Below are 14,571 nucleotides of genomic sequence, written 5' to 3'. Positions count from 1 at the left end.
CTATATAAAGTATAAGTTGGATTAGACGTTGTATTTTAGGTTTAATGCACAGCGCAAGAAACAAATGAACCAGCGACTGCATAAACAATGACAATTCATTTGGGATGGATTAGATGTCATTTGTTAACACAATTCTTGCCTCAGGACAGATCTTCTCTACCCAAGGTAATATAGACAAGGTTCCTTTCAGAAAGATCTCCTGTACCTCACTACAATTCCCAGCCATATTGTGTTAAAATGTATTTGTAGAATTCGTGAGAGCTTTACGTTGTGTATTACATACAACATTGGGGGTCTGCTATTATTGAATTCCAACAATGAAAAAAATGAGGCTCAGACACATGAGCAGAGTTGTCCAAGGTTACCATAGTGAGTGGCAAATCTGGGACTAGAACCCAGGATTTCTGACTCTACTCTCTCCAACTCTCCTAATATGGAGTTTCTTTTGGTTAAAGGCTCAGATCAAGAAGACCCTGTTGAAATATATAGTTGGAATAAGAAAAGGGCTTAGGAGATTGAACGTTTTCAGTTGATGTGTTGTCTCCTTCAGTGGCGTTCATGGGTTCTTTGGCAATGGAATTTTGATGGAGCAGAACAGAAATGGGAGGCATTCAGAATATGGGTTGGGCAGGGGAATGTGAGTAGAATCCCAATGTGGGGACTGCATCTCAAAGCAAGGGACACCAAAAAACCAGAGATAAAGAACCTCATCCATGTGACCTCTTCCTATTGGCTTCCCACTTCTGTCCTGCTAATAGTAATTGAACCTAGAAAAAAAACCCCACCAAAGGAAGCTGTAAATATCCCATGTATGGAGATAGCAGTGGCAGCTCTCGGTTCAAAGGGGGAGGCTCTGCCACATGAGATAAAGATTATTTCACGCTTAGAACATTATCATTTTGTAAATTTGTAAAAATCTGCACCTCTCTAATTGTTCTTTTCACACTCTGATTTGCAATTTAATGATATATAAATGTGAGTGACCTCCCTACTATTCTCCAAGTTCTTTGAGGGCAGGATCTGTGCCTGTCTCGTATTTAGGTGTTGAGCAATGAACAGCACCCAGCACGTACTTGTTGCATTCTTGGGTGGATCAGGATGTTACTGCGGATCTTTTTTAGCATATTATACCTGCAAATGCATTATGTTTACGAAGTAGGAGACTTACAGTCTGTTCTTCACTTTTAATCTGCTTGTTCAGCCTTATAGGTAAATTCTGAGTGTTTATATTTTGGATGAGGAGAATGACGTTTTAGTTAGTGGTGATATTTTCAAGTGCATATGAACCCCTGTCCTGTGTTTGCCTGTATTCGGAAGCCATAATCTACCACTCAACCAAGCAGATAACTGAATAGGAGCCTCCTGGTCCCTACACAAACGGGGTCAATATCATCGCTACTCGATGTTGCCTAGTCTGAGGGAGGATTGCAAATCCTTAACCAATATTGTTGATGATAAGAGAACATTTGTCTCTCGGTTATGGATTCTGGTTTAAAAAACAAAACAGCACTGCACTCTAGCCAGGGTGACCGAATAAGACTCTGACGCAAATAAACAAACAAGTAACTAAGGATCTTCTTATCTTGCTAAATTCTACATAAAGAATAGTCACCTAGATGGGAAGTAAAAGTAAGGGTTTTGTTCCAACAGCACTCAAGGGAAAATGGAAAAGTTCCTTTGACATTCATTCTTTAAATACAGAGGAAAAAATACCGGGCTCAATGTTTCACGAACTTTGGTTTCCCGGTCTCTAAGTTAAAGCGGGGATGTAGCCCACTGTGACCAGTCAGACCTTTCAAACTGGTCTGCTGTGTGTCTGTAAGGAGGTGAAGCCAGGTGCAGGAGTGCATTCAGAGGGGACGAATACCTTCAGAGCACTGTGAATGTCAGAAGTGCCTGTGAGCCTCGCCTCGAGTTTCACTTGGCAGGCAGGCACCCCATTGAAACTATCTCCCCAGGGATCTCCTGGGATCTGAGATCCTGCTCCTTCTCTTACTGGGTGGGATAAGAGTGAGAGCCGGTTCATGTAAGGACAGAGACAGATTCTTTTCAGCTGCAATGCTTTTTTTTTTTTTTTTTAAAGCCCCAGTCAACCTGTTCCAGGTCCTTCTCCATGAACACACACAGTTGCTTTACCTCTACATCTTTCTTCCCAGCAATACCCCATACCCCTGAAGTATATCGCGGTCTGCGTTCCTTCCCTGTTCTGTTTTGCCCTGACGTTTTCTAGTTGACAATTTGGAACTTTGGTTCATAAGGGATCAGCTGTCAGCGAGAGGAATGCGAGACTCTTATTTTGGACGGGATTTGAGCGGAGTCTGTCTGAATCCTTGCTTTTGTCTGGAAACGTTAAGAACTATTACAGCAATGTGTGCCCAGTGGCCTAGGAGTGTAGGTAAATCTAAGCAGGGGTCTGTTCTCTAAGGAAGGTATGTTGGGAATTCAGCGGGTTTTGCAACCGTAGGCTATTCCAAGTCCTATTAAAGGTTAAAAACGAGCATAGGGAAGCAATTACACAGACGGGGAAGGAAACACAAGGATGGTTGAGTTTCGGGCTACTCTTGCCAAAAAAATGAAAGCAATGGGCTGAGTTCAGCGGAGTGGTGGAGTTAGCTGAGGGCAGAAATATTTGTCTTTTTGGTTGCAAACGGCAGTACAATCTCCAGGCTCGCTGGGGACGGAAGCCAGCCAACCTGGGAGAGCTGCTGTTTGTGAGGTGTTCGCGGGAGTTTGCGATCAAAACGATTGTGAATGTGAAAGTTATTGCTGCTCAAAAAACACTTTATATCAGGGTTAATTATAAGGAGATTCTGTCGTATAATTAGTGTTCTTTCTATGGAGGATTAAGGGCCTCTCCTAAATGGCCTTTTTGATTGCCTTCTTCCCTTTTTTAATTTCCTCCTTGTCCTTTTTGATTATCTACCCCACGACCCTCAGGGCTCCTCAATGTAATACAATTAAAATAACATTTTTGTGTTAGAGGGTTTTATTTTATGAGCTATTAACCCCCTGCTTGCCTGAAGTCTGGTCCCGTCTCCCACACGCCCGCCGGCCCCCAGACTCAGTGGTGTGTCTGTGGCCCCACGGGTGACTCTTGCAGATGAAGCTCGAGGCTGGCCCACGCAGAGCAAGGCAGAGGGACTGCCTCGGCTGGGCCTTTCAAGAGACGATTGGATGCTGGTTTTCTAGCAGCAATGAAAGAGAAAGGAGCCCTCCTGGCTCAGCTGGCTTTCACGTGCGTCAGAGCCTGGCTAATATGACCTCACTCCGATTATGCCCATGCTCTGTGCTGTGGCAAACTGCCTTGCGCACAGTAGGTGCTCAAACTGGTCACTAATGACCTACTTAGAGCCATTTGCCTTCTTTGGTTTTGCAATTCCAACACAGCAAGGAGCTCAGATGTTTCCCCCTTTCCTTCCCCAACGGTCCTGAAACCATTCTTTCATTGGACTTGCCAGCTCGGCCTCTCATTAACCTTTATTTCCTTCCTTCTAAGCCTAAAAAGAGATTCTGGCCAGTGCTCATAGTTAAGCGTGAAGGTGACTCCAAAAGCAGAGGAAAAAAGTATAATTTTGGAGTCAGATAAACCTAGAGTCACACCCTAACCTCATCACCTATGAGCTATATGGCCTTGGTTGAGCCTCATTTTAATCATGGGTAGGAGAGGAGCGTTATGTCAACATCTGAGAGATGGTTAAATGAAATCAAGTGTGCAAAGCTTTTAGCCCCATGCCTAACTTATGTGGCCCTTCGAGAAATGTTGTGCATCCCACCCACCATTCACCCCTGCCTTTCTTGCCATTCCCATTTGGCCAGAATTTCTACAGTTCTGCCTGAAGACTGCTCTACAGGGTCTCCCTTTATTTGACTTATGAATGACCCAGTGGAGGACATTTATATTGGGTTTCTTGGAGGGACATGTCTTTGATGGAATCCTATGGCCTTACCCAAACCACCACAGAACCAATCCTTGAGGGACTAGACTCGATGAAGGATCCCAAAAGACACAAGTCACAAGGGTCTCTTGCCAAGACATTTCCATGGGAGACAGAAACATGGATACTGTAAACTGACAATGCAAGAATTAAACAACAGCCGAGCATGATGACACATATGGCTAAGTTACACATGGTTGATTGCCAAGTAAATAGCCCAGGTAATAAAAACATGGAAAATCGAAGAGGAGAAAGACCATGAGAGAGAGTGGGAGAGGAGAGGGTTTGGTGCTGACAACATTACATTAAGCTGATGAGGGAAAGGAAGACATTGAAATGCCTGAACTTATAAGATAATGAAAAGTACCCATTCCAGTTTTCAATATGGCATTTCTGAATATGAAATCAAGACTGAAATCAAGTCATTTTTATAATCACTAGTCAGGAAAACCTTTTTTTCTTGTGAAAATGTGCTTTCTTTTCATTTGTTAAAACCCGAATGTGTGTGCTTTGCAATTCACTGAGTTGTTTTCTTTTAGAAGCACCACTGAGGCAGGTAGAATTACACAAACACAGGCAGGTGAAACTACAAAGCCATTGTGAAGGGACCAGTGTGGGGAGCAGGGAACCAGGATCTGGGAGCATCTCTCTGGGAGGGTGGCTAGGAGATCCCAGGAACAGTATTCACAAGAAAGTGATGGCACCCTCGGTGATTGAATCGACCCATACTAACACTTTCTTAAACATCTGCCATGGCTCATCTATGCTTCCAGACAGCCCCCCTTGAAAATGAGTAGGACACACCCTTTTCTTAAGGAGTTCACCCTCCAGAGAGATGGCAGCTCCTATTAACCTGGTCACTGGATCAAAGAAGATGGGGCCAGTATTCGAGAAGGTCCCTAAGAGTAGGTAGGATAGAGTGTGAGAGTCCTAATGTCAAACAATAGGGGAAACCTAGTAAATCAGATCAGTAAGCAATGTGTTTGTGTCCCACTAGGAGACCTGGAGAGCTTGAGTGCCTGGATATAGTACAAGCATCCCTTCTGCAATCAAAGTGTGTGGGTTCAAGTCCTGGCTCTTCCACTCGCAGCATGTTACATAAACCCTCTGTGTTTAGTTTTCCTTGTCTATGATGGGGATAACCATCGGAACAATCTCAAAAGACTGTAGTGAAGAATAAACGAGAAAATACTTATAAAGTGCTTGGGATGGTACCTGACACACACATGAGCCCTCAGTGAAGGTTATCTGTGATAATAAAAATTACAGTCTTTATTATCATTATTATGTGATCTAGTAGAATAATTGCATTTATCCTTTAAGAATTTAGACCTCTTTATTTCCCAAGAGGATTTTATAATAATACACAGAGCACACAAGATAAAAATTCAGTGAATAAATCGGGGTAGAAAGAAAACAAAGTCAGGAATAATAAAATGGAGCCAGAGGTAAAGTCAGTATATAAATTGCATTTGGTACATTTGCTCAACCTGAAGATCATTAACACCTTTACCTTAAGTACATAGTTTCTCTAAGACAAAGTCGAGGGCTCCAGAGCCAGTTGTCCTGTGTAGATAGGCCCATCTGGTCTCCGGGATGGCTGAGGAGAGCTCCAGACACCACCTGCACATGCCCTCCACTTTTCTCTTTCTCTCACCCTCCCTGTGGCCTGAGAGCTTGCTTTGGTCCTTCTTGTAGCCTCCAACTTCAAGAGCCACATCTTGCATAGTAAGCACCCAGGAAGGATGTCTTGATTTGTTCTTGAGTGAATGAATGAATGCATGCACGGATGACAGAATGGAGGGATGGATGGATGGATGGAGTTGTGTATAGCTCTAGAGTCATAACTCTAACCCTAATCACCTCTCATGAGTCTACCTCATGTTTGTTTTGGTGTGAAAACTTCCAGGGAGGATTATTTGCTAAGAACCTGTTGTTCATCTTATTTAGGAGGATTCAGTTTTTCAAATAATTTTACTGAGAAAGTTCCCAGCTAGTCAAACTTACCTTCTTACCCTTTGCTTTTTCTCCCTTCTGACCTGAACTGAGGGTGAAATTTTTAAAGAAAATGGAATTGCCCACACATTTTCAAAGAAAGTGGCTATTTTGTGTTGGGGGGGAATGATTTGAAAAAGTCACATTTATCAATCTCAACCAGTTTTGAGGTAACCAATGGTCTTTTTCTCTCCTTTCATCAAAACTTTCAACTATATACTCATCTAAACTAAGAGTAGCTGAAATAAATCTCTACATTTTAAACCATTTATTTATGTATAATTGTTAGGCTCTTTATAAAATCTAGTCTTGGCATTATCTCCCCTGGCTTCCTTCAGTGGTTAAGGACTTCTGTGTCCTCAGAAAACTTCCATGTGGTATTGTAATACAATTGTTGAAAAAAGTGCAGTTCAATTATCTGCACACACTTGAAGATCTCAGCAGACTAAGGACATCCAATCCAGAGAGCTGGGGCTTCTTACAAGTCAGTTTTGTTCCATCGTTGCAGAGATCTGGTGAGAAGTTAAACTCAAGGGCTAACACACATCAGTGGCAACATATGCACCTGTAGAATTCCTTTGGCTGCCAGGCTAACTGCACCCTGACCACTTCTTTGGGAAACGGTCTTATTGTTTATGAGACATGGAGAAGAAAGGATGGGAAGTGGGAAGGAGGGCCCTCATGTCTGATGTTGGAAATGTTCATCAAAATGAGAAGGTCTCCATCAGCCTAGGGCATGGTCTTTCTTTCCAGCATTCTTCTGAGATGACTGCAGGACAAGGTTGACCAGGAATGACTAGAGTCCATCCTTGCTTGAGAGACCTGGCATGGAACACAGGCCCAGGCCAAAAAGAAAGCAAGTCCAAGGGAGTCAGCTAAACCAGGGGGGAGCAAGTAAAGATGATCTCCTCGGTGGCAGAACCTGGAGCCCAGGAGATCAGAGTGGAGTGGTGACGAGAGCGGCAAGAATGAGCCAGAGACTATGAGTCTTCTAAAGGCAGCTTTCTGCTGGTGTCATCAGCCTATTGCATGTGGGTGGCCCAGGTCCTTCAGGGGTTAATCAGAGCCAGAAGAAGGTCAGGGAACTGCAGGTAAGTCTTCTATACAAATAAAGCAGAACAGAAACACTCTGTTTATTTGTGTATACATAAAGATAAGAATTCTAAGAAATAGTGCAGTGGGTGGTGGGGCGGGGGGTTACTATTTGAGCTGCACCTTAGTTTGCAAATTTATCTTTGTGATTTTATTTCCTCTTCAATTTTGCTCACTGGAATACAAGCTTGGTTCCTTAATGACATATGAAGAATTTCATGCACGTTTGTTTAATGACGCACCATATATTGATGACACATGGAAGTTTTCTTGAAATTTAGAACTTAAGAAAATAAATAGCATTTAGCAAACTGAAAGGGAGGAGAATGGAGTCAAGGGAGGAAGGGCAAGAATAAACAGTGATAACATGAGCTGATGTTATTTCTTTGACAGGTTTGCAGTAGAAAAGATATTGTTATAATTTCACTAACTGATCATTTAGACTCTGGCTGGGCTAAATCCATGACAAAGTGATTTGCTAAGCAAATGAGTATAGGCGTAGTTTATTTAAACAATTAATGTGTTTCTGAAGAACCGATTGCATACCTTCTATAGTGAATCCTTCAGTGAAATGAATCACCCACCTGTAAGGAATGGGCCCCAAAAGGGGAGACCCTGGGGAGCGGGCACTCTTCTCACTGGAGACGATCCTTTGCAGAAATTATCTTTGCTCAAAATGCAAAGGGTTTTGCCTTTTGTTCAGATAAAGACTGATCCCTGTTTTATCTGTTTTAGCAATGCTCTATACATATATTATATATAGATTTCCTGTATCTGTTTGGTTTAAAGTAGACTTGCAGATTGAGAGTGTAAGAGTTCCAGCCATCGTTTTATCCAACGAGAAGAGCAACTTGTTTACTAGCACTTAAGAAATAGCTATTTATCAGGTTCTTCAAGGATACCCGTGTCTGCCTTTCCTACAGCTCTTCATTCTCTGAATTCCACACAGTGGTACTCAACAAATCTGGTTTGGATGAATAAATAGCTATATCCTTAAATGATGTGCATAAGACTACATAAATAAGAATATTGCAATGGAAGCCCAGACTCGTTCTTCTCAGGGAGGTGCCTGGCTACTGTGGTTTCAATTTCCTCTTATCTATTTGTGACTCAGAATTTATATCAGGCAAACTTATTTGTCTAGCTCTTGAGACTGTGCATAAAATAACAAAACTGTATTTTGATCATTCAGAATTTTTGTTAATTTGGACTGTCCTCCCTCAGGCAATTGGTGCAGTTTAATGAGGTCATTTTTCTGGATAGGCAGATCTGTCTCTGAGACACAGAGTCAAAGAGCCCGTGGCCTCTGTTTCTATCTTCTGCCCCTGACTCATTTTGTGACCTTTAAAACGAAGGCAGTGCTACCCTAGGAAAGGAGGTTATATTGATTGCAGTTGAGAACTGAGGTTTCTGTGTTTCTCTGTTTGTTTGATTGATGGTTGATGATGCAGAGAAGGCCGTGCTCAGGAAGACTCTCAGGTGTGGGGGCAGGAAGTAGTAAGTTCAAGGGCACCACAAAGTTCTCCTGGTTGAACTGAGAGCCTGCCGGGGGTTTTGGTTACACTACTTGAAAGCCCTAGCAAGCCTCCAGATGTAACATGGCAAATTCAAACGCAAGGAAAACCGAAGAAGTCATACCCACAAACTCTGGGAAATTACAGCCGACGGTTATTAGTCATTCTTACGGGCAGTAGTGTTGTTTAAAAAAATTCAAATCTGATGCTATGAGCAAAGAACTGTTCTTTCCTGGACCAGATAATAATATTGCCAGGATGGATTCATGAAATTAATGGGAGGTCTTGTTCTGTGCTGTCGGTAATCTTTGTTTCCGGTCAAAGTTAGCCTGCAGACAGGTACTTTTAGGTTCCTGGGGAACCATCAATGGGTAGAATCTCAAGACACATGTGTGGATTTCCAGAGGGAAGAAGGAAGAAGGTCGCCATGAAGGGAAGCAGCCACCAGCTGTGATTGTTGGGTTTTCAGAGGGTTAACTTAGATCGTGTTGTTTATCGTCTACCACTTTCTGTTCACATTAAATTTTACAACCAAGATAAGACTTTTTTATGCCGCCTGGCCCTGGGGGAGAGGCACACAGTTGGTGGGGTGATGGAGGAATCAGACTAGCTCTCATGCAAATCACAGCTCATGTATTCCGCTGTACTGTGCTAGAAGGGATTCAAGAGACTTTCATGGATGTGAGATGTTGTTCCCATGTCACACACCCAAGATGTGGTCATTGGCCTAGAGTTGACACTAACACAGAGCAGTGAGAGGAACTAAATTTGGGGCTCCTGTTTCCTGCTTAGTACTTCTTTTCTCTCCAAAATACTCTTTCTGGTTTTTTTTTTTGACAGAGACTGGACAAGTGAAGTGAAGGGCAGGGAGGCGGGCTTTGTAGACTCTGCATGCCTCTCCAGCAAGGTGACGAATCTTGCATGCCAAAAGGTGCCACTGCCCCATGCATTCTGAGCTAACTAGGTCCTGCTGAAGCTAACACATTTATTCGACCTGTGAACAACCTCACCCCACCCCATATCAATGTTGCCAGTAAACCAGCACCTCCACCAATCCTTGAAGTAGGAGTCTGCAAGGTGAATTTCCTAACAAGCTGCCTTTTCAAAGGTTTTTCAGCTCTCAAAAACATGAAAGCCATGTTTAAAAATTTAAGGGTCTGATATGTACCAGTTCGGTGGAGCAGCAGCAGGACGTAGCTTTTTGCAGTGCCATGATTCCCCAAACCCCAGCTCTTTAAATTAAGATGTTTATGACAGCTGCTTGTACCTAATGGAATGCACAGAAGATTGGCCATTAATTATTGCTCTCAGTTTTTACAGCTATTCCCTGCATTTTACTGCAAAAGTCGGTATTGTTTTGTATATAATTTTTAGTTCTTTTTAAGAAAACGTGTTTATTTGGGTTTGGATATTTAAACTTTTATTGTGACAATTTCCAAAAATACTCAAGAGTTGAGAGAAAATGTGGTACTCTGGGGAACCCATGTTCAGCTTCAATGACCATCAACATTTTGCTGTAGTTGTTTTATCAACCCCTCCCTTCAATGCACACGTGAACACACAGATGTTTTAAAATTTTTTCTGGAACATTTTAATGAAAATCCCAGACATTATATCATTTCATCACTAAATAATTCAGTGTACACATTTTCAAAATAATGTATATGACCATAATGTCATTACCAAACCAAAAGAAAATTAATGATTTTTAATACTGCACAATATTGAGCCTATTTTCAGATTTACTTTTGATTTGATCAAATAAAGATCCAAATAAGGAAGAAAAGCACCGAATTATAACTAAACTACTTTTGTAATGTCTTTTTGCAGTTTTAGGTGGGTTATTAACCGCCACCTGGAAATGCCACACACGTACACACACATACACACACACACACACACACACACACACACACAGATGCTGTTTTTTTGTTGTTTTTTTTTAGAGCTCAAGAAAGGTCAATTCTTGAACTCTGACCGCTACACCTCACTTTTGGAATGGATCTGGAGCCTGTACTAAACAGAAACTGTCTACGTAATATGACAGTGCCCTGTGTCTATTATAGAAATACTTCAGCTTTAAGAAGTATTTTCTTGTGGTAAATATTTGTACAACTCCTTTTGATTTTCATCAGTGAAAGGCACACGGTGTTGGTGTGCCTTTCAGGGATCCTTTTCCACATATTAATGACTTCCTCACCCGTTTTCTGCCAAGTTCTGTACTTTGGGTTAGAAGGAGGTCAAGACGTGGATGGTTAAATGAATTCTTTGCTTCTCGAGCTTTGTGTATTAAGTTCTCACCATTTCACTCTGGCTCTAGTTATCTTTTTAAAGTCAATTTGCAACATGGTGACAATTTTGACAGGAAAGTCAAACTTAGCAAATGACCATTATTCATTTGGAATGTGCTTAAACCATGAACAGTCAGCTTTCATTCCTACTTAGTCAGAAAACCCTCTTTTAGAGTCATTTTTTCATTCAATTTGTACATCTAACTTTTTTCCATTGACTGGACTGATTTTTAAAAGTGAGAGATCGCCTTTTCCTGGGTGAATGTCTTTACTTCTCTTCTGTCACTTACACTTTGAGTTCTACAACAAGGAAAAAAGCTTAGGAAGTTGGCACCCTCAGTGGTTATATCCGAATGTAGCATCAGGGATGAGAAGGGAAATGTGAACGTTCTAGAAAGATCCTTCCACCAGTGACTGATGGATGGCCAGGAAAAAAAAAAAACTGCCTAGTGATGTCCAGACCATCATTTATTTTGCCTATACATCAAATTAACTTTTATTATGCCAATTCCACTATATTGACATAACTTTCCTGATATGAAGTTCCCATCTATAGAGCACCAAATATTAGAATGAAAATGCAGCATTTTGATCAATGATCCAGAGTTGTTCCTACCTAAAATCCAGCCACTCTAGAAGCTGGCTGCATTGAAGGCTTCATCTGGATACTTCATTCAATGTCTGCCACATACTAGTGGCTTGATGAAAATGTACTAGTGAATTAATTAACAAAACCCAAAGATACCAACTTAGGGGTGATGGCAAAAGATAAGGTAGCAAGATAAGAGTTTGACAACATTGTGACAAGAGAGGAAGAGTGCAACTTCCAATGTCAAAGACAGACTTTTGTTAACGTGCTTTAGTATTACAGGTGCATGCCCTCCTCAGGTCTGTGCTGCTGAGGCCATGTATGAACCACTGATTTGGAGCATGACACGCTGAAGGAAGGAGGAGAGAGGCTGATGTTTGTTGAACCATTGTGTGCGTGGCACTGCTCTGGATGATGTTGTGCATGCTCTCATTTATCCACAATAACAAGCTCGTGGTGGGGGGTATCTTAGCCCCACATTACAGGTGTGGCTCAGATACAAGAATCATCTGACTAGTAAGTGGTATTGCTAAAATTCAAACCCAAGTTTTCTGTGCCTGTAGGACAGGCTGCCTCTTTGGGGATAGTAACCACAAGTGCATTCAGAAGAGAGGGAGGGAAGATGGTACATACGGGAAGAAGTATCTGAGTGATAACAAATGCACAGGGAACCTGGCAGCTCACAGAAGCCTGCTATCCCAGCCATAATCATCTGTGGCCCACTACTTGCCTCGGTGAGAACCATGTTAAGTGGGCTTGGGCTAGAATCTTGCCACGCAAAGTGTAATCCATAGAATGGAAGTTTTGACATCACCTGGGAGTGTAAGAAGTGTAGAATCTCAGGGCTCACCCCAGACCTACTGAATCAGAATTAGCATTTTTAATAAGATCTCTAGGCAATTCATATGCACATTAAACTTTGAGAAGCACTGGCCTAGAGGCTTGTGGGAAATGATAATTAAAGATGCTGACTGAGTAGTTCTAGTGTAGCGTAAGATCATTTCTGAGTAAAGGCAATTCTCCCCCATTAGGTTGAAAGGAAGAATCATAATTTTTTTATTTTAAGAAGTGTAACAAAATTTCTTCCAACTGTGATTTTTTTTTTTTTTTAATCACAGTCTCACTGTGTCGCCCAGGCTGGAGTGCAGTGGCACACTCACGACCACCCCAGCGTCAACCTACTGGGCTCAGGAGATCCTTCTGCCTCAGCCTTCCAAGTAGCTGGACCTATAGGCACATGCTACCGCACCCAGCTCATTTTTTGATATATTGTAGAGACGAGTTCTCACCAAGTTTCCTAGGCTGGTCTCAAACTCCTGGGCTCAGGCAATCCTCTCACCTCAGCTTGAACCACCGTGCCCGACCGTGAATTTTAAGATTGGTGGTTTGAACTAGGAAATGGATCTTCCCTCTCTCAACATTTTAGACTGATTTTTGACTAGTAAACAGTGGTATGTTTGTGCACATGCATACAATTGTGTGCATGTAAACAAACACACTTGTGCATACAATTAGAAAAAAGCTACTTTCCTGTAGCTTTATTAGAAACTGCTGTTGGGCACTGTCTGGAAAGCTAGAGGAACCCTGATTGTGTTTTCATTATATTCCCTTTCTAAAAATATGATTTTGACTTTGTTTCTCAATGTGCAAAACAATTTACAGTTGTGTGAATGCAAACGTTGAGGAACAGATGAAGTTGTGGTTTTCATAGCTTTGTTTGCCCAGGCTACTACTCTTCTTAGACAATCTCCAGGGAAGCTCTCTGCCATGAGACACACGTGAAGATCTCTGGAGAAATGCCATAAAAATGTACCACTAGCCTGTTGCTAGGAAATTTTAAAAGTTAGCAAAAGACGAGAATGTTTTACAGCTGGCTGTGCCACATCACTGTGTTGAAAGAGGTTACTCAGTGTTCAGTGTTTTCAAACTTCCAACGCTGAAATTATTTTCCTCCCTTTTGTGCTTCCTTCCTCCCTACTGTGTCCTTGTATGTTAAATTCTTGCTCTTTGTAGCTCTTCCCGTGGAAATGATGATACATTGGGAGGAATGGCCCAAGTCCTGCATCACAGAGAGGCTAGAGAAGAAATAGGGTGTCTTGTGTAGTTGTTAAAGATCATCCTCTCTCACAGAAAGAGCTAGACTTGGAAAGGCTTGCACTGCCTAACACTTTCCAACAGCATTGTCAACCAACCTGGCTACCAGAGATAGCTTGGCGAAACAAAATTCATTTGATTCATTTGATGGGAAGTCAAAAGACTCGGGTTCCAGCCCCATCTTTACCCTTAACTTGTTAAGATATCTTGGTCATATTCCCTCAACACTAAGGGTTGGATGGCACTTATATTAAAAGAGAACCTCATACAGCCTCTTCTGGCCTTCCAGTGTAAGGATTCCATTATTTGGTCTACAAAATAATGAGACCACATTTTGAAGGCAGCAAATGATCTCATTAGATGGTCTCCTTTTCTCTCTGGTCAGAGAGTGGTCTCATTAGACAATCTCCTTTTCTATCTGATCACACATTACATCAATATATTCTCAGACTGAAAGGCAGAGCTCATTTTGACATCCCAGGATTCCCCCATAAACACAAGTTTTCTATATGGGAAGAAGAATCCTTCCTTAAAAAGAGAAGGAATTGAGAAGGTACTAATTCAATCGCTCTTAGACTTTTGCAGGACTCAGTTTTGCCAAGTGAGAACCCCTTACTCCTTCGAGGTGGTTGTAGATTGAAGTATTCATCGCCCTATGAAGTCTTAGCTTGAGAGCCCAGGGTTCGGTGGTCTGCCAGCTGGCAGCTAGGACTCTATATTGTAAATCGTGTTGTAATCAAGTACTTAGAAATCAGGTGCTTGCCTTTAAAAATTAAAATGATAATAGCAGCTTCTGTATACTAAGCCCTATCTAGGCAACAGGCACTAGAACTAGGTACTGTTGTTAACCTCACTTTACTACTGTAGAGGCTGTGGCACGGAGACACTCAGGTCCTTACCCAGATCCTCACAGCTACTTAGGGTGAATTGGGATGGGCACTTAATCTGGAGACGTTCCATCACCTCCCTCTTGTGGGAATATTCCTGAGGGCTGAAGATGACTTGGTTGGGGAGGAGAGTGGAATGGACGGGGAGTGTATTTTTTTTTTTTTTTTTTTTTT

This window comes from Carlito syrichta, unplaced genomic scaffold, assembly GCF_000164805.1.
Source record: "Carlito syrichta isolate Samal-C Ts95f unplaced genomic scaffold, Tarsius_syrichta-2.0.1 Scaffold303682, whole genome shotgun sequence".
Classification (NCBI taxonomy): domain Eukaryota; kingdom Metazoa; phylum Chordata; class Mammalia; order Primates; family Tarsiidae; genus Carlito; species Carlito syrichta.
This window is presented reverse-complemented; position numbering follows the sequence as displayed.